The following is a 19,053-nucleotide window of genomic DNA, read 5'->3' as shown; positions in this document are numbered from 1 at the left end:
AAAACCTTGCAGGTGGTTGAAATGTTTTTGCTCACTGGAGCAAGCTGCATTCTAAATTTAAAGACAAATGCCTTGCTTGGTAGAAAGCTTCAACACTTTGGCAGCTCTTTAGGTTTTCAGAGTCCTGCAAAAACATTAGCACAGGAGTGTTGACTCCTGCAAAGCAGGCAAATATTATTATCCTCCTTTTATATATGGGCAACTTGTGAGACAGAGGCTGTGGCTTGCCCAGGCCCAAGACCACACAGCAAGCTGGTAGAAGAGCCAGCACTACGATTCAAGCATTCCTGGATCCCAGCCTAGCGCACAATCCACCAGACAGCCTGTCTGCAGCACTTTGCAATTGCTGCATGAAGCTACCCAGTTTTTGCCTCATGAATATCTGACTGTGAAAAATTATGCTTTTTGCAAGTGTTTATGGGATTGCTCCAGGGCAAAGCTTCACTACTGCTGCCGGAAAATACAGATTACTCCAGCAGAAATGTGGGGGGAGGGATGGAAACATTCTGGAACAAAATTATAAACCAACTGTCTTAGAAGCAGATACTAAGCAAAACAAAATACAAAATGAAAGTTCCAGTCAAAACTGCCTTTCAGATTTACTGGCTCAAGAAAAAGCAGTCAAGAAGTTATTTTATTTTCAGCAGCTATAAGGACTGATTTTCACACTTCCCTGTGGAATAATGTGGGATTATTACTCACATAAAAGTTCATTTAAGGAAACTGAGATACTAAGCAATTCCTTACAATTGAAAAGAAATTTGTGGGTGCCTCTAGAAAACTAAGTTGTTGTTTGAGGAACAGGAACAATCAGGGCCTGAATATGGGAGAGAAGGAACCATATAGCTGCTTTGTAGCCGCACAGTCATGTGAATAGGAAGTACCTATACATGTGCTGTAGGTACTGCAGTAAAAACTCTTGGACCTCCTTATCTTCCTCAGTAAATTCATATCTGTGTTTTGCAGGTATGCTACAGGCATGGAAACATTACAAAAGACAGAAGAAACGCATTGATTTGGGAAGTTTGGGAAAGCTAGTTTTTAAATTGGAATTTGGCAACTATGAAGGATCACCTACATTAAGGACCACTGCCGGAGCTTCAGCTATGGTTCAGATTCTCCCTCCATGCTAGTGGACAGTCCAGTTCCCTGCTGGTGCATGATGTTTGCACCACTCCTGAGGCAATGCTACTTTATGAATATTTAACACTGATTCTACTGCCACTTTTCAGCTTTACAATATTAGTTTGCTATCAACTGTTTACAGTTCAGCCTGGGAAACCAATAGCAGGTATCCTGAATCCTGTATCTGATAACTGCACAACTCCAACATGACATATGAATCCAATTTTGAGAGATCCGTCTTTGAAATAAGAACTATTGCTTGCTGAGGTCCTGGTCTCACAGGCTTTTACTGCCAGGGTCAGCCCAGGAATGGAGGGATATTTGGGAAGGCAGCTTGGGATGTCAGAGGAGAGAATAAACTGAATCCAAGGTGAAGAAAGCACAATCTTCACTGAGCTTGGAGGAAAGGAAGGCCCTCCATACAGCCCCTAACTCCCTTTTGGAGCATTTCCGTGGACAGATGTAGATGGATAGCATTCCTTCCAAGTCTCCTTCTCCTTTATTAAACTATGCTTCATTATGTTGGCATCCTACTTCCAGATGATACAGATAGTACTGTATAGCCTGCAGTGTGATATTAAACACCTCGATAAAAATTCGTGCCTTGGTTACACACTGTAAACTCTGCTGAACTCACTCTTTTTTCCCTTGGATCTGTCCTCCTTTCTCATTTCTACTGCATATTATTTTCTAGCAGACTGCGTTGGATTTCAGTCTACACCATTGTTACATCTGCACAAGGAAATTACAGAGAGCCAGGCCCATGACTATCCATGCTGGTTAATTGTTAACATGCTTCCTTGCACAATTTCAAACATTGAGCATGGTCCTGGCCACTTCCAGGCATGGCTCAGAGGATTACAGAGGTCAGAACGCTCTCCAAAAGGCAACAAGGGCTGGGAGGGTAGTGGGAAGTTTAACTTCAGAGATGCCATCCATGCAACTCACACTTCGGGACAGACAGCGGGCTCTGGTATGTTTATTTACTGTTATAGAAGTAATGTGTGTGAATGACATTTGTCCCACTTTTTTTTTTTTTTTTTTTTTTTCTCTCACTAGTTCACCACTCCCAAAGAAGAAAAGCAAACCTTAGCAAGGCCTTTGTTTCAGTAGGTCTTTTTTTGTTTGTTTGTTTGTTTTCCATATGTTTGAGCACAGAGATGTTGGGATTTTTATAGTTTTGTTTTAGTATAAAGAATGTAATGCTGATATGCTTCTATAAGTTAGAAGAATCCAAGATTTAGGCCTTGCAAAGTAGAAGAGAATGCACACTGTGATGTTCTTAAGCCAACACAGGAGCCTATTTTGGAGCTTTGGGCCAACCCAGAGAAAGCTACAGTTTCTGCATTAATTTAGAATTATGCTTTGGATCTCCAGTGCTTGAGCAATGAAGACATTGTACTATGTTCATTGTACTTGAGCAATGGAGATGTCATAGAAGATGAGGTCACCTTCTAAGAAGGTTACAAAATTCTGTAAATTACTTGTGTTAAGGACATGAAAAGCTTTGAGGATTAAGGTTGAAACACTCGATTCCCAAGAATTTACTGCTCTTTTCATTTCATATCTAAAATTGTGTTTGAGGGAATGTTAGTCAGATATTGCATTAACTGTTGGTATTGAGTCAGAGAAAAATCAGGAAACGTTCTAAAATGAATAGAGGTTGATTTAAAATATCACCCTGTGGGGATGATGATTCCCTAAGAAATAAGGAGAGACAGGGTGCCTGGACCATGACAAACCTGGGGGTTGGCAATGTAATCCCGTGAGGGAGTGAGAACTGTGCTTGTTGTGATTGTACATAGATGTGTTAGTCTGGGAGTAGTAACCAGTGTCCACACACTTGCATGCTGTCTGGTTACCCATAAACAGAAATAAACGTATCAGCATTCTAAACTTCAGGACCTTCCTTTTGAGTGAAGACAGTGACTTAGATAATTAAAAAATAATTCAACATCTCTAAGCCAGAATACTGCTGATCTCCGATGGGTTGTGAATGTTTGATTTTTATGTTTCCAACTGCTTTGAGTAGTGGTGAGAGACAAAGAAAGAAAACTCAAATTACCAATTTTTCCTTTTCTGATGTAGCCATGATTCAGACAATTGGGATCTCAGACTGCATTTATGAGTCCCATTTGAAAGAACTCACTCTGCAGCAAAAAGATAGATTTCACCAAATGCCACATTCAGACAAAGGTCTCTGACGATTTATCTGGTAAAGGAGCAATGGCATTTGCTGGCATAAACAAAACTTAGAAGCATGTAAAAAAGTAATTTTTTAAAAGCCATATATACACTTCTGACTTTTCAGAAAGGTTATAACTTTAAGAGTTTCAGAATCAAAAACTGATGTGACCTACATAAAAGAATCACGGTGATTTCTTAATTAAATCAAGCTGTATCTGCACACTTGGTTAACAGCCGCCAAAGAAATTATGCAATAAATCTTCCAATTGTCCTTCAAGAATGTGGAAAGGAAGGCAGTGACAAAGAGGATGGTGGTGAGGAAGAAGATGGGCATCTAACATCTTATCCTCTTTAACATGCCCTAGCAGAAGGTCTGAGGCCTCTAGCACACAAGCCAAATGACAAAAATGATCACATCTTCAGCACTAGGATGGGGGAAGAGTCCAAATGTTTTAACAGCTGCTTTTTTTTTCTTTCTTTCTTTCTTTTTCTTTTTTTCCCTTTACCTAGTCTGCTTCAGGATCGGATTTCTTTCTGAAGGGGTGGGCTCTGTGCCTGCCAGCAGCGCAGCAGGGAATGTTTACTCTGAGACACGAAGAGATGTTTCCCTTTCTTCTCATGTGATTTTTTTTCTAAGGAGGGAGGGTAAAGAATTCTCTCAAGAAAAGATCTCATAAAACAAACACAACTTCTGAAAACGTGTTAATTTGAGAGTTCTTTTTCTGTTTTATGAAAAATCTATGTGAAAAATAAATTGAGGAAAACCACATCACACGTTACTGCTGCCTAGCTGTCTTCTGTGTCTGCTGGATCAGCCGTTGCAAAATGCTTGTCATTTGCAGTGTCTCAGGCAGGGACTTTGACTACACTGTGGATTTCCTGTGATTTCAGCTTTTGCACAGAGCTGCCTGTATCACTGCCAGCCTTTAGGAGAGTCGGATAAAGCTGCTCTGAATGGCAGTTTGCATCAGTAAAACCTACTCCGGTTCCATGCAGATTTCTATTATTAAAATCAATGTATTCAGTATACACCTGATGAAACTGCACTTATGGTGAATTTACAGTATGAACAAATTATCCCATGTTTGATAGGATAAAATAGTTGAGTGCTGTTCATCAGAGATAATACGCAATGCCAAAAATGACAATTTTTCTATTTTCTTCTTCTAAAGCCATAAACAAAGCTTCTCCCTTATATTTGAAAGATTTCAAGCCAGTGGATATACACACAGCACAGAGCGAGTACATATGTTCAAGTCATTGATGAGAAATGAACAGTGTGACAAGAACAATATTCATCTCTGTCCTGCTTCTGCACATGCCCACTGTTTACAGACCCATGGGAAAGCAAAAAGAGTTTTTAAAGACAAAAATAAGATTTTCAGTCTAATAGATTTACCCAAGATGGTATGTTGGAGTAAAACAAACAAACAAACAACAGACATCAAGAAAATCTGTCTGACAGTAAGATATATTGGCCTGGTGATGATGGTAGTGTAATTTTGTCTTGTTGCTTTGAGACAGCAGAGCTACATGCTCATGTGTGGTCCCAGCATTCCGGGTGTGGTCAGATCTTGAGCTCTGGAAAGGGGTTTTTGGAACAGTCCTGCTAATTTCTTTAAGCAGACAGTGTTTCATCCCACAAGAAATATTACAAGCTCCTGGTATTTACGGCTCTCTGTCTGCAGGCCTTGCTGCAGTCATCAGTACAGAACAACTGTATTTGCAGTGCCCAACTCATTAGCCATGAATTTTACTGAATAATAAGTCTCTGATGAAAAGGTTTTGTTGCTGTTTATCCTCCCCCTGCTCATTTGTGTCCAGTATGGAGAACGGATAGAAATCTCTTCACTTTATTCCTCAGTGGCACTTGAAGTCTAAATTATCTTTAGAAACTCTGTTTTGGTTTAGCCATCTGCTGTCAGTGACCCATTTGCTTGACTTCTACTGAATGGAATTTGGGAAATGACAGTCTAAGTAAACTTTCTTCTTGGAGGTTACTACCAAAAGGGAAAAGAGAACAAAAGGGGCACCAGTTATTTAACAATGGCACTAACTTCCTCACTTCCACATGCTATACGAAGTGTTGGCTTTGATCTAAAACCTTCTCAGATGTTACCAGCCAGGACTTGTGAACTGTTCATTCATCCTGTGACCCGCAGCAGCTCAAGCATAGTAGACTCCAATCACCTGTGGTGTTAGTCTAATCCATGTGCTTCACTTCCCTATGTGTTTTGTAACTGACCCGGTTTGCTGCCATGTAGGCTGAGGTTTTGGCTAGCATACCCAAGCTTAAATTCAAGCTGCAGGTATGAAATCCCTGTCTTGTCCCTGACATTATCTCTGCTTATCCATTCTTGTCCTTCCTCTTGTATCTGTAACTGTGACTGGAAATCTATGTAACTATTAAACCAGCTGTTATCTGAAAACTGAGCCTAATGAATCTAACATGAGTGGAGGTGGGTCTGGTTTTTTTTTGGGTGGTAACATCCCTTGGGATTGGAATCACAGAATCATTTAGTTTGTAAGAGAGCTCAGAATGTCCCAACTATCAAACTCTGAGTGGGGCCACATATAACCAGTTGCCACTTTGACTTAGAGCTATTGGCAGCTACACTGATAGCTGGAAAATAAATAAATAAATAAAATTAGTGTCAGTTTTTCATTCACCTTCTAATCCATCCACGTAAGCCATATTTCCCAGCTATGACAGACCTAGCCACAGGCTTAGCTAAAGTTGAAATAGTTGTAAGGTTATATCATTCAAAGAACTGTACCTCTAAGCTGTAGTTTAATAAAGCTTTAAGATAGTACAAACTAGCACTGCCCAGTGAAAGGAGTTGCTCCCCCTCCCACCACCACCTGGCCAGCATAAATCAGTGTGGTGAGAAAGAACTCAGGAAACTGCTCTGGCTAACCATAAAAAAAAGGTCTAAATTTAGAGGACTGAATTTTCACTGTATCAACTCCTGGTTTGATTCCTTGTGAAAATTAAGAGCTTATTTAGGGTGCAACTTCTTATTTGCATAGCAGTATTGGTGTAGATCCAGTTGTCTGTCTGATTAAGGGCTTACGTACTGTGTCAGGATAAGAGTTTTCAGCCAGTAACTTGTTGTTTGTTATGAATAATAGTGGTAGCTTTGTTATATGCATCTATATTTCTAAAATGCGTGCCCTAGTTTACTAACAGCGAACATGAAATGAATCAAGGGATAAGGAAATCAAGTAACCTCAGTGTTACTGTGTTGTGTCATCAGTTACCCTCATCTTCCACTGGTAATAGTGGCTAAAGAACCAAAAAGTAATGTGTGGGCCAAAAATCTTCTCATACAATTTGCAAAATATCTTTTTATGTCAGACATCACCAAGTAGCTCGTTACCAACTACACAGCAGCTATCAGATCTCTTCCATCTGTGCTGAATACACAAGACGTAACTATGAACTGCCTTTTCCTTCAGCTTTTGCAAAAAAGGTCAGTGAAGTGCATAAATGGGAAGAGAATCATTACAAATCAGCCTAATCTGAAATGCAGCTGTGAAATGGGATCTGATATGTATTTACATGAAGATTTAACGTAGTGGTAGTGACTTGCCCATATTTCCCTACCTATAAAATATTTTCCTTCAAAAATTAGAGAAATATCTCTTTATATATATATATACATATATATATATATATTTTTTTTTTTTTGAGGGGGGGAACTTCCCAGGAAAAGATTACTTTTTGCCATCTGAATTCTCAATAAGGTTTTTACCTAAATTGAAGGCAGAAGAGAACATTGCCTGCATTATCCTGAAAGCATATTGTCCTGTCCAAATTCTCAAGCTGAGGTTTTTAGGGCATCCTCAAAGAATTTATTTATTCTCAATGAAAATTAGTAACTATTCATTAATTGGGAGTTATATTTCATTACAGTTTAAATAAGTGGAATAAAAATAATAAACAACAAAAATGTTATTTAATAACGTTGGCTCTGAAATTGCCATAAGATTTACATCTTAATGTCTTCTAAAAATATCACATACAAGAACAGAAATAAGAAAAGTCTCCCTATTTATTATGGTACTAGAGTACACTTTACATGTTCCCATGGCCTAAATATCTCTTTGAGAATCTCCCAACGACTGAACTCATATAACATTCACAGTTTCTCACTTATGTTTCTTTTCATCCTAGAGAAGTTTTATAACCTTTTTTGTATTGGAGATGGGTCACTAAGAATGGTGAAGATGTACAAGGAAATCTATGTGAGTATTTTACTAAAGAAAATGAAAACAAAAGGATAGCACTAGATGTCACCGCATTATCTCACAATCAAAAGATTGTCTCTTAAATGACACACAAAGATCATGTAGGGAATGTTAGATGCAGGGCAGAAAATAAAGCCTCAGTTGTTATAAATGAGCTTTTGAAAGTATTGATACCAGCCCATGGATTCAAGGTATGATTCTGATGTACAAGTCACAGCAACCTTTACTTTGAGGAAGAGAATATATTGTATTTAGGAATCTACTTTCCATATGGGGTTATGGGATTGAGTTGAACTTGTGAGAGGTAAACCGCCAAAAACAAATGAGAAAATGTATTACTTGGACTTGAGCAAGAAAAAAAAATGATTGCAGATTGATCCCAAACATTGCATTCTTCTCAATTTCTTCTTTTAATCTTTTGACTAAAGAAAGCTAGAACTAGCAAAGGTTTCAGTGGAATATGCAAGAAAATTTGTAACAGGATGTGCTGGATAATTTATTTGCAAGATGTTTCTCTTTAATGTTCACGTCCTCATTATCATTACAAAAGGCTATCTTGCACTTTGTGATCATTAGAGGCTTTCTAAAAGAGTTTTTTATTCTTTGTTGTTGTTGTTGTTACAGAAACATCTAATTGCCTTGAGAAAACTATTATGTTTTCAGGGAATTTAAGTTTCAAGTTCCATAGACAAACAATGAAAAATCACTTAGATCAGGGTTTATCTATCTAGTAGTTGTAGTAGTAGTGGTAGTTGTTGTTGCTGTTTGTCTAAAGGTTAGGGCCTTAGTATAAGTTATTCTGTCTTATTTGATAGTAAAGGAATGGACACCTCCAGGAGGCATTTCATCTGATATATGTACATGTTAAAATGAATGAAATAAAATAGATTCAGGAAGTTATTATCTTTCTCTCAATCTTCTGCTAAGGAACAATTTAGAAGGTTAGTTTGAATTAAGAATGTAATCTCACCCTAGGAGCAAATCTTGTCTTTCATAGCTGATAGTTAACAAAAAAAAAAAAAAAAAAAAAAGCCAATCAACACACAATCAACAATCAACAGATCAACAGAGAATCAACACACAAAGAGAGTGATTCATTCCCCTTTGTCTATAGTATGATCCCTTCCATGGATATTGTCAGCATCTGGCAGCCAGTGGTTTTGCAACTGCCTGTGCTATAGGCAATATCTGGGCCATCCTTCCAAGTAATCTGTGAAGCCTATACAGAATGTTTTTCTCACTCCTTTTTGAACTCAGGTTCACATATTTATCATAAATGATAACCGATGACAATGAGTTTCAAAAAAGTATAGCTTGTGTGAAAAAGCACTTGTTTTCATTTTCTTTAAACCCAGGACGTGATTACAATAAGGAATGAAGGAAAACAAAGATTTCCTTACATGTCCACTTAAACAGGAATATTACTGGTTTACAATTTCTTAGTTTATTGAGACTATTATCTAATATCTATAATACACTAATTCCATAATCTGTAAGTACAGAATTAAGGTCTATGTCTCAGATCCCAGTGAACAGCTGGGTAATAATCATGATTTCAAATATCATGCTGTTTACCTCAGCTCAGATGAGTGGAGCCCACAGACTTTATGCATGAGAGCAGCTCTCCTTTCATTCTAATGGCAAGGTTGTTAAAGCAGAAAACAAGCAGCAAGCAAGCAAACAACAACAAAAAAACTGTTAATTTTGTCTCTGTCACTGATACAAATTTGAATGAGTGTGATGCATAACATGGTAACAACAATGAAATCCGTAGATAGATGAGGATTCATTGCAATATAATTCTAGTCTGGGGATTTTGGGGGATTCTAGTTAACCATATATGACCTCTTATTGTTACAATTCTTTGAAATCATTACATACTATTCTGACTTCATGCTAAAATATTTACATGATGCTATATAAATCCTCGTTGAACATAAATTTAAGGGGAGGAAAACAAAATTAATTTTGTAAGCTTAAAAAGCAAAATATTTTATTAGATTGGTGAAGCATATATTGGTAGATAACTGGTTGGGCATAATTTATATAGTCTTCATGTACTTTCTTTCCAGTAATGCATAAGTATGGTTTATGCAAGCTTGATCCTACTTCTAGTCTACACTGCTTGCTTCAGCCAGTTCTGTGTATGCGCAGGAACTGCATCTAATATATTTGTTAATTTAACATATACAGTGCATAGTATAGATTAAATCACCATCTCATCACTGTAAATTATCAAAACACAAAGCTATGTAGTATATGTATAATGAAGGAACTTTCCACAACCGTCACTTTAACAGTTATAGTCTTCATTCTCCTCTGTTGTTAAAAAGCGTATATCAGTTGCCACCTGTGATTAAGCTGAATAACTTCAAGCCATTCAACCTGTAAGAAAATGTCCTTGTGAAGTTGCTTCACATTTAGTAAAATAGTGGAATTTATTAAAATGCTACTGAGAAGCAGCAAGCCTTCTCCTTAGATTCTTTTTGTTCTGTGATTATCTCACAGTAAAGGAAAATCTGCAATTTTTAAAAATTCCATCACTCTATTCTTATTTTCTAGTGAAGAAAAGCCAGGTGAGTAATAGATATCTACTAGTCTGTCTTTTAACAGAGAGAATGTGGTTGATTTAGGATGGAGAGTCTGATGTTGGCATTTAAAAAAAAAAAAAAAAAAAAACCCACACAGAAGGAAAGGCATTTTTCTCAAATAACATATTCAGCTTTCTAAAGAAGGTAAGTATTCCTGTTCCACTGAGGGTCTTGAATACAAGCACAAACAGAAACACACGTATGCACATGTACACAAAAATTTTCAATCCTGTAAAAATCAAAGGACGCAAATTGGCTATAGGGGGTGAAAAAAGAAAGTTGGACTGCCTGAAAAAGAAATATTAAAATACAGGGAATCAGGATAATATTCTTTCTTTAAAGGATATGTTTATGTATAGCATAATTTTATCTCCTCTAAGTATCAACTGGAGAGCTGTGTACTCAAGTATGTGGACATGTTCATAGAATCATAGAATCATGGAATCATGGAATCACAGCATGGCTTGGGTTGGAAGGGACCTCAAGGACCATCAAGCTCCAACCCTCCTGCCGCATGCAGGGCCAGCAATCTCCATATCTAATACTAGACCATGTTGTCAGTGCCCAGCATGTAAGACCGGGGATAAAGGCTTCAGTTTGTTGTACTTAGATAAGTCTGAAGTCAGTTATGAACTGTTTTTATGACTCATCATATTCATCTTGCACCAAAAATTTAAAATTGGATCTAAGGCTGAAAAAAAAGAAGTAAAATTTCTGTACTACTGTAGCGATGGTAGTCGTATGTACACATACCAATTTCTGATTTCCAGTGTAGAAACTGGACTGTTTGCAACAGTGAAAATATTGTTTCATAATATGCTGTTGTGTAATGACAACATTTATCATTTAAGTGTCCCTTTGCAAAAACCCTAAGCATGAGATACTGCAGTACTACCAAATCTTCATTCTTGAAAACAATGCCTGTGAACAGTTTAATTATTTTGTTCTTTCTTAAATCTTCCTGCCAAGAATCTTTACTGGATTAAGTATTCAACACCAAGAGATTAAAGACGTATATCCCTGTAGCTACCACTGCACTTATCTCCACATAATCACCAGGATTAGCTTTCTAAGGAAGTAGATCAAAGCTTTATTTCCTTGTGGGTATCCAATAATAAAGGCTAAGGATAAACCAAACTCTCAACACTTTTGCATCTGTCCCTCAGCTACTAAATCAAGAATAAGACTGTGAATAAAGATAAAGTCAGTGTGGAAAGCTGCAGCACTCTACAACAACTATAATAATAGGAACATGGCAGAGTAATAAAAGGGAACTAGAAGGATGGCAAGTTACACAAAACCTTTAAGGGTACATAAAGGAAGGCAATTAATAAACTGCAGAGCCTTTTGAAAGTATCTATGAACAAATATTCACAAGAAAACACTACCTGTGTACAGATCTGTGGAGCATGTGTCCATGAACTACAAAATCCTGTGCTGCGTTATGATTTGTTCTTTGAAACTAAGGCTTTATAAAAATTATCTGTACCTGATAGAGAACAAAGCATTCATTCTAAGCAACAGCACCAGGGAGCTCTGTTGTTAAATGCATAGTAGTAATGTAATAATTTGAGTTGGCGAATTGCAGAAAGGCCAATGTATTTTTTGTTTACTTTCCTGTACAGTTCTGGACAGACATCGGCCAATAAAAATACATATATTTGTATATAAGGTCATTAAATTTTGTGGTGATGTATGGAAACAAGTACCCTTCTAAGGCTGAAAACAAAGAATTCAAGGGAAATTGCTAACTCTTACTTCTCTTTCTGTCTGGCTTATCTGAAAGTAGGCCATCAGTGCATTAAGTCATGGTTAAATTAGAAGAAAGGCAGGACTGTTACAAGAAAAAAGAAAAAAAAAAAAAGAAAAAAATGCACATACTTGTTTTTAAAACTCTCAGCATAAATAACTCAGCTGCAGTTTTCAGCAGTACATAGCTAATTAAGTTTCTACATGCTCTGTCTTCATTGTGGCCAATCTTGCACTTGAAGCTTGCAGATGTTTGCAGCACTTCTGCTGCCATTAGTTATGTTGTAGTAAAAAAACAACAACAACAAAAAAAAACATTCCTTTTTGCCAGTAAAGCCACTGGAAATGCTTATATTGATTTTGACAAATCACATGGTCACTCTGATCCTCTTTTTACCCACAAATATCTACCTGAGAGAAGTGTGGTGAAGCTCAGTTAACAGTTATGCAGCATATTCTTCTGCCAAAAAGGAAAAGTTTGAAATTCAGTGTTTTTGGTAAAGTACATAAACTATAGCACATTCACATTGTGTAATTCTGATTAAAATGATTGGTCATTAACAAATCGATGACTATTATTTTCCCTATGTGTTTTACCTTTCATCCTTAACATTTGTAAAAAAAAAACCACCAAAATCTACAGATGCTTCTATAGACTCTACATTCTCAGCATGTGCACAAATGCATAAACACATACATGTACAACTGTGTTTCCTCTTGTGCACACTGAAAGATTTTTTCATAAGCTATATAGTGCAAATATCAATTATTTTACTTAATATGAAATAATTTATTCTTATAAAATGGTACAAAAATCTACAAAATGTGTAACAGTGTATATTTAAAATTACACTTCCACAGAATCAGTTAATCTCCTGAATTGCTTTTCTCTGCCTTTGCTAGCATGTTTGCTTAAATTTAATTAACAGATTGTGGCACTGAATGAGCAGAAATAACATATTGTTTTGTTGGTGCTTTTTTAGCACTTCTCATTTTAGTACACATTTCATCAACAGACTGACTATAAAGAGTGTTATTTGTTTAAAAATCTTATTCCTCTGGCAAACCAAACCATTTTATTTTGTCTTTCACTTTAAAGACATACAATTTTAACATGCTTTTTATCCCCAGCCGTGTCTTAGACACAGCTCATTTATTTAATACTCCTGTTCTTATAATTATTTTTGTGCTCAATGTGTTTTTTCCCCTTCTTGTTCTTCTGCCTCAATCCAGATGCTGATGCTCTCGTATAGAGAACCAATAAAAATGAACCTTCCCAAATTCCAGGCTTGCATCTGGCCCTTCCTGTCACAGAAGGGATAAATTAGATGTTTCCACCCCAGCAGTTTCTCTCCAGCTCTCCAGTGCCACATGTGGGGCACAAGGAACCTCAGGATAGGATTGTGGGGTTGTACAGTGGCCAGAAGCATCCCTCTGCCTGCAGTCCTGTGCTGTCCTCATCTCAAAGGGTGCGCAGGAATACAGGGGATGTCACAGGGCTCTTCCTCAGTGCAGAGTGCCCATCCGTGTCCCTGTGTCTTCAGACGTAGCAGCAGAGAGTTTCCTTCCCGGAGCCTCAGATTGACTTCAGCACCTGAGGTATCTTTAGATGTTCAGATGAAGGAACAAGGTCAAGGAAGGTTTCCAGACATTCAGCAGCGTGTATCTGCCAGACATCACACATCCAGCATTCCTCCTGTTTGCCTTTTCATGGACAGGTTTATTGTCAGGGATGGCTTTCTTCCATCACTGTTTGCCTCATTGCGTCTAGAAGAAAAAAAAGAAAATTGAAGTATCTATTTTGGAAATAGCTGCTAGAAAAGAAACTCAAAGAAAGCAATGAAGGCATTATGTGTCACACTTCAGATACTGTCTGAACCTCTGTACATGCACACAGAGACTTACAAAACTAAGACAGAGAATTCAGCGTTACAGTCAAGGATTCCTTCCAAGCTACTTTAAGATACCTGGATGTCCCTTTTGAATTTCTTTAACTGCTACCTATCATGATTGTACATCCTAATTACACGTGATATGTTAGTGTGGTGCTGGAAGTAGTAAGGTAAAAACCTTAGACTTCTCCAAACTGCATCTTTCCAAGACTGTAAAGACAAGCTATAAAAAAGGCCCAGTTATAATACTTCAAACTGAATGTATCCAGTACATTTAATCCCCTTCCATCCTGAAGAAAAATTGCCCTCCAGAAATGCTATTATATAAGAAATTTTTCATTTTCTTATGATTGCTTACTTTTTGCTTATTTTTGTAAAATATTAAGCTTTTGTGACTGGAATTGCTGACAATAACTTGCATAGGTAGTTTGTTTGTTTGTCTTTAAATTAAAAGAAAATATTTTTTTGTCAAGTAAGTAAAATACTGATACTTTATTTCTTTATGTTTACAGTTGAAAGATTGCAATTCTTCCAAAATAACTAGTGATGCAAAAGTCAAATGTAATTTTTCCTTTGTTCCAATTATAAAAACAATACATTTATTTCTTAGGTAAAAGGTCCATTAAACACCAGATAGAGTTTGCTACCTAATCAAAATGGTATAGCTGAGTAACAGCAGCAAAATGATTGCAGGATGGAAAATTTGTTTTTCATCTCTGGTGTGTGTTGCTGGAATGCATGTTACGTGTTATTTTATTTTTCCAACTTTTGCTTATATTTGTACACAGAATTTCACAGCCTCACTTTCTAAATTTCTAACTGTGCCTTTCCTAAACTAATAATGAAAATAATGACCTTAACAAAGTGAAAACCACTTAATCATGTGTTGACACACTGAGCAGTAGGAAGTATTTTTAAGTTCATGGCATTTTTTTGAACAGTTTGCATGAATGCTACTGGAAAAGATACAGAAGCAAATATGAAGTAGAAGAGCAATATATAGGAAAGTACCACTGAGGTCTTATGGCCTGATCTGCTGCCAGTGACTGTGGCAGAAATTTTATCTTAAAATCACACACCAACAGTTAATTTGCAACAAATAACTTTCTGGGGGTTGGCTATAGAAGTTCCTTGAAGTGACAACAGTTACCCCGAAGTAGCAATGGTGAGTGGACATTCTTTCTGAACAATTTATGTCTATGAAAGGAGGGTGCAACAAAGATGGAGCCAGGCTCTTTTCTGTGATGCTTAGTGCCAGTACAAGAGGCCGTGGGCATAAAATGGATCCCTCTGAACATCTGGCAGCACTTCGGTGCTGTGTGGATGACGGAGCATAGGCACAGGCTGCCCAGAGGATGTGGAGTCTCCTCCTTGGATATCTTCAGCAGCCACCTGGATGTGGGTCTGAGCACTCTGCTCTAGTGGCCCTTCTTGAGAAGGGGCAGACCTGACAGTCCCAGAGGTCCTCTCCAACTGCAGACATTTTGTGATTCTCTGATTCTCTCATACTGTGATTTCATACTAAAACAGCAGGCCAGTCTTTAATGTTCCACTGGGACAGCATCATCTAGTGAGGTGAGCATAGTGGATGAGCCACTGATATCTGCAGTATCTGCAGTTAATCATAGAAGAATATTAGAATTCAGTGATGACTCCAGTACTAGAAAAATTTAGATTGTAGTACTTCACTGCATTTACATGGGTCAGCTTGAAAGTAATGACTCCTACATATTTCTGTGGAAACTACAACAGATAGAAAGAGCACAATAACGCTATTTGATAGAGTAAATTCTCAAATATAGAACACTATTTTTCAACATAGTCAGCACCGCCATTACCTATGCATTTTTGCCAGCAATGAAAAAGAACCTGCATGCCACACTTGTAAAAATCGAAACCACCAGAGGTGACCCATTGTTTCACAGTAGCTATGATGGAATCATTGCTAGGAAAATGTTGTCCACACAGTCCGTCTTTCATGACCTGAACAGATAGAAGCCAGAAAGCAGAATATCTGGACTATATGGTTGATGTGGTAGGACAATCCAGCCAAGACTGGCAGTGTGCTTCATAGCCTTCAAATGGGCACGAGGCCCAGCATTATCGTGTTTCAAGGGAAAGGTTGTCTTCTTCTCTGGCCTGACTCTGGAAGGTCAAACCTTCAGCGTAGTCAGCATCATGATGTACTGATCAGGGTTGATGGTTTGTCCAGGTTCCAGGAAATCCAGAACAATCACCCCTTCATATGTCAAAAATCAGTGAACATCACTTTACCCAATAATGGCTGTGTCTTGAACATTTTCTTCTTGAAAAGAGCTCCTGGTATAGTCATATTTAGTTTGTAGAATGCAAACACAACAATGTGAATTTTAGTATCCTTTGTGAAAGAAGAAAAACAGAAAACAGATGTATAACATACCAAGAAGATTTTCATCTTCATGGAGAAAGGAATGCAGAAAGCACAGCAGTGAATCCACACAGGACTTGTAGAAATTCTCATTTGGAATAAAATATGAAAGGATAAATTGCTAAATAAGTTCCCCTGATTTTTTCCCTATTCCTTTGCCAACTACTGTCACTGGTCATTCCTTTACTACTCCATGAGCAAAACTGACTTTTGACGCTAATGAGAATAAAAGAGGAGAATATGTTAGCACCATATGATTATCTAGGTCTTTATGGACCGTGACAAGATTCACTACATACCATCAGAAACAAAGAGCTACAGTCTGAAAACAGATCTGCTGTCTGAAATTGATCTCTTCTTTTATCACTAGTGCTCATTTCATGTGAGATGTACAGATAATCCATTTTTATCATTTAGCGCATCAGAAGTTTTTATATTGCTTTCATATTGCCTGTTCATGCCAATAAAATGTCAGCTTAGGCAACTTGGGTTCAATTTTCAAGGACTTTTGAGTATTTGTAATTTGCATTGGTTCCAGCTGGAGTTCAAGGTGTTCACCACTCCTCCTGCAGCTCCACAGTGCTGGCAGCAATGGGAGTCCTAATGTAGACAAGATGTTTGTCTTTTTATCACCAGTGTTTGCTGTATAGCAATAAATCTGTGCAGCAAAGCAGAGCAGCTGCTAAGAGGCTTTGTATGTTTGAGCTGAAGTCACCACTAGCAGGAGTGGAGCCGAGCTAGTGTTAGTGCAACAGTGGGAAATTCTGCTAAAAGGCTTGTTGTGGGCACGTCTCTGCACTGCATTTCTGTTCAATAGATCATTCATGAGCACTCACCCCCACCTCTGTAGGCAAGGAGAGCCAGGTCACAAGCAGGAAGGGATGGAGACAAGGCTGAGTTTCTTGCTTGCCGCTTGAGCTCTGAGCTGCCTTATTGTTGTCATGACTACGGGCTCAACATGCCTCCAGCCCCTGCTTTATGAAAAGAATGATGCAGTGTCTAGCCTTACAGCTGAATATATAAACCAAATTAGTCTACCATGTCTCTACCTGTTCTGTGGCTCACAATGAAATAGGCAATATATTATGCAATCAGTCTTGTAGCAGTTATACTCTGTAAGCACTAGGTCACTACACCCAGACTTTTTATTTGCTCTTTAGAGCTCCTTCTCAGAGTAATAAACAGCAGATTTCATTAAGAATGCTAATTCAGAAGGGCCCTTTGTGACTTCTCAGAATTTCTGTAACATATAAGTTTAAAAGTGCATTTAAGATTCCTTCTTGCATGCCATTTTTGCATGCCATTTTTGCATAACCCCACTGAAGAAGTAGAAAGACATGATGAATGTCTTTTCCAGATCTGCACTGCCAGGGTATTACTAGAATCAAACTATTCCTAATATAAGTAAAGAAGAGTTATATAGTCCTAGAGGGAACTGTTAACTTTTCCTGAATAGAGTAAGAGCCTTATATGGTCCCAACTCTACCACCAGATTAAATAAGCTTTTAATAGCATTGGGGTAAATCTCTGAAGGAAGACATGTCGTGTGATTCTGTTGTGTCATTTGGAAGCAAGAAAAGAACAGAAAGGTTATAAGTGTGGTCTTAGTCAAAAGATAAACATATAAGAGGGGGAAAATATATATCAGGAAAAAAAAAAAGTGTGAATCTCAGTAAATAATGATGTAACCTGCATGCCAAGAGTTTGGATGAGAACATGGTAACAGGAAAAATAACTAGCATGAGGGGTAGGGAAAGTGTAAATTAGCTTCAATTCCCACCTCCATACACATTTTTCTTTTTTTCCCAGATTGTAAATTTCAGTAGTTGTAATTTTGTATAGAGTTATTTAGACTATATATGTCAGTAAGTAGAGGTGGGTGGTCACACAGTCCATCATTTTGTACTCTGTCTATGTGTTTAGGAAGATGGGGTTTATCCTCACTTACCTCCAAAATCCACTCAAGTCAGTGTAGGCTGTAAATGACATTTATAGCCAAGGAAGCATAAAGGGATCTCAGCGCAGATAAAGAGCAAAATAAAGTTCTATGTTTTTACAGATCAGAAGTATTTCTTTAAAAATAAATACAGTTTTATTATCTGTCAGAGAAGGAACTATGAAACAAAACATAAATTGAACATAGTTCCCCGAACTATATTTGCCTTGGCTACAGTAAATTGAATCTTTTGACTCATCAATATATTGCCAGTATTTCATGCTACACAGTCCCATGCTGATATTTTCTATTTCTTTCTGCTGTGGAGAGAATTGAAAATCAAGTGTGTTCAAGATAACATACCTGTGTGTTATGGGACAGATCTAAGTCTCATCAAGGCTGCTACATCCCATGCAGTCCCTCATTTGAAAAGCTTTAATGACTTGGCCATTTCAGAAAATATCAAGGAAAAAAAAAATTACCAAAATTGTTTAAAAGAGAAGAGTCACTCAAGGTGAGTGAGTTTGGTTTAGTCTCTTTAAGGCTATATACAGCTTGTGTTTGTTTGTTTGTTTGTTTGTTTTTAAAGCTGCCTACAGCACTGAAAGAAATTACAAACCCAATGGGAATATATATATCATTACCATGAGTAGGTATGGATATATACATATGTATATTGTCTATGGAATATAAATACTGACACCTTTTTGCAGCAATAAATTGAAATAAAACTAATTTTATTCCTGTATTTACTGAATACACAATTTCACATTTGCTTAGAGAGACAAATTCAGCTCATACATTTGTTCCAGTGTCGTGTTCGTCATCTAGGTGGGAACAGTCTAGTACTTTCCATACAGAAAATGCAGAAGTAAACAAGAAATACTGTGTAAGTTTTAATCTGCATACATTTTT

Source organism: Gallus gallus, chromosome 1 (genome assembly GCF_016699485.2).
Source record: "Gallus gallus isolate bGalGal1 chromosome 1, bGalGal1.mat.broiler.GRCg7b, whole genome shotgun sequence".
Lineage (NCBI taxonomy): Eukaryota > Metazoa > Chordata > Aves > Galliformes > Phasianidae > Gallus > Gallus gallus.
This window is presented reverse-complemented; position numbering follows the sequence as displayed.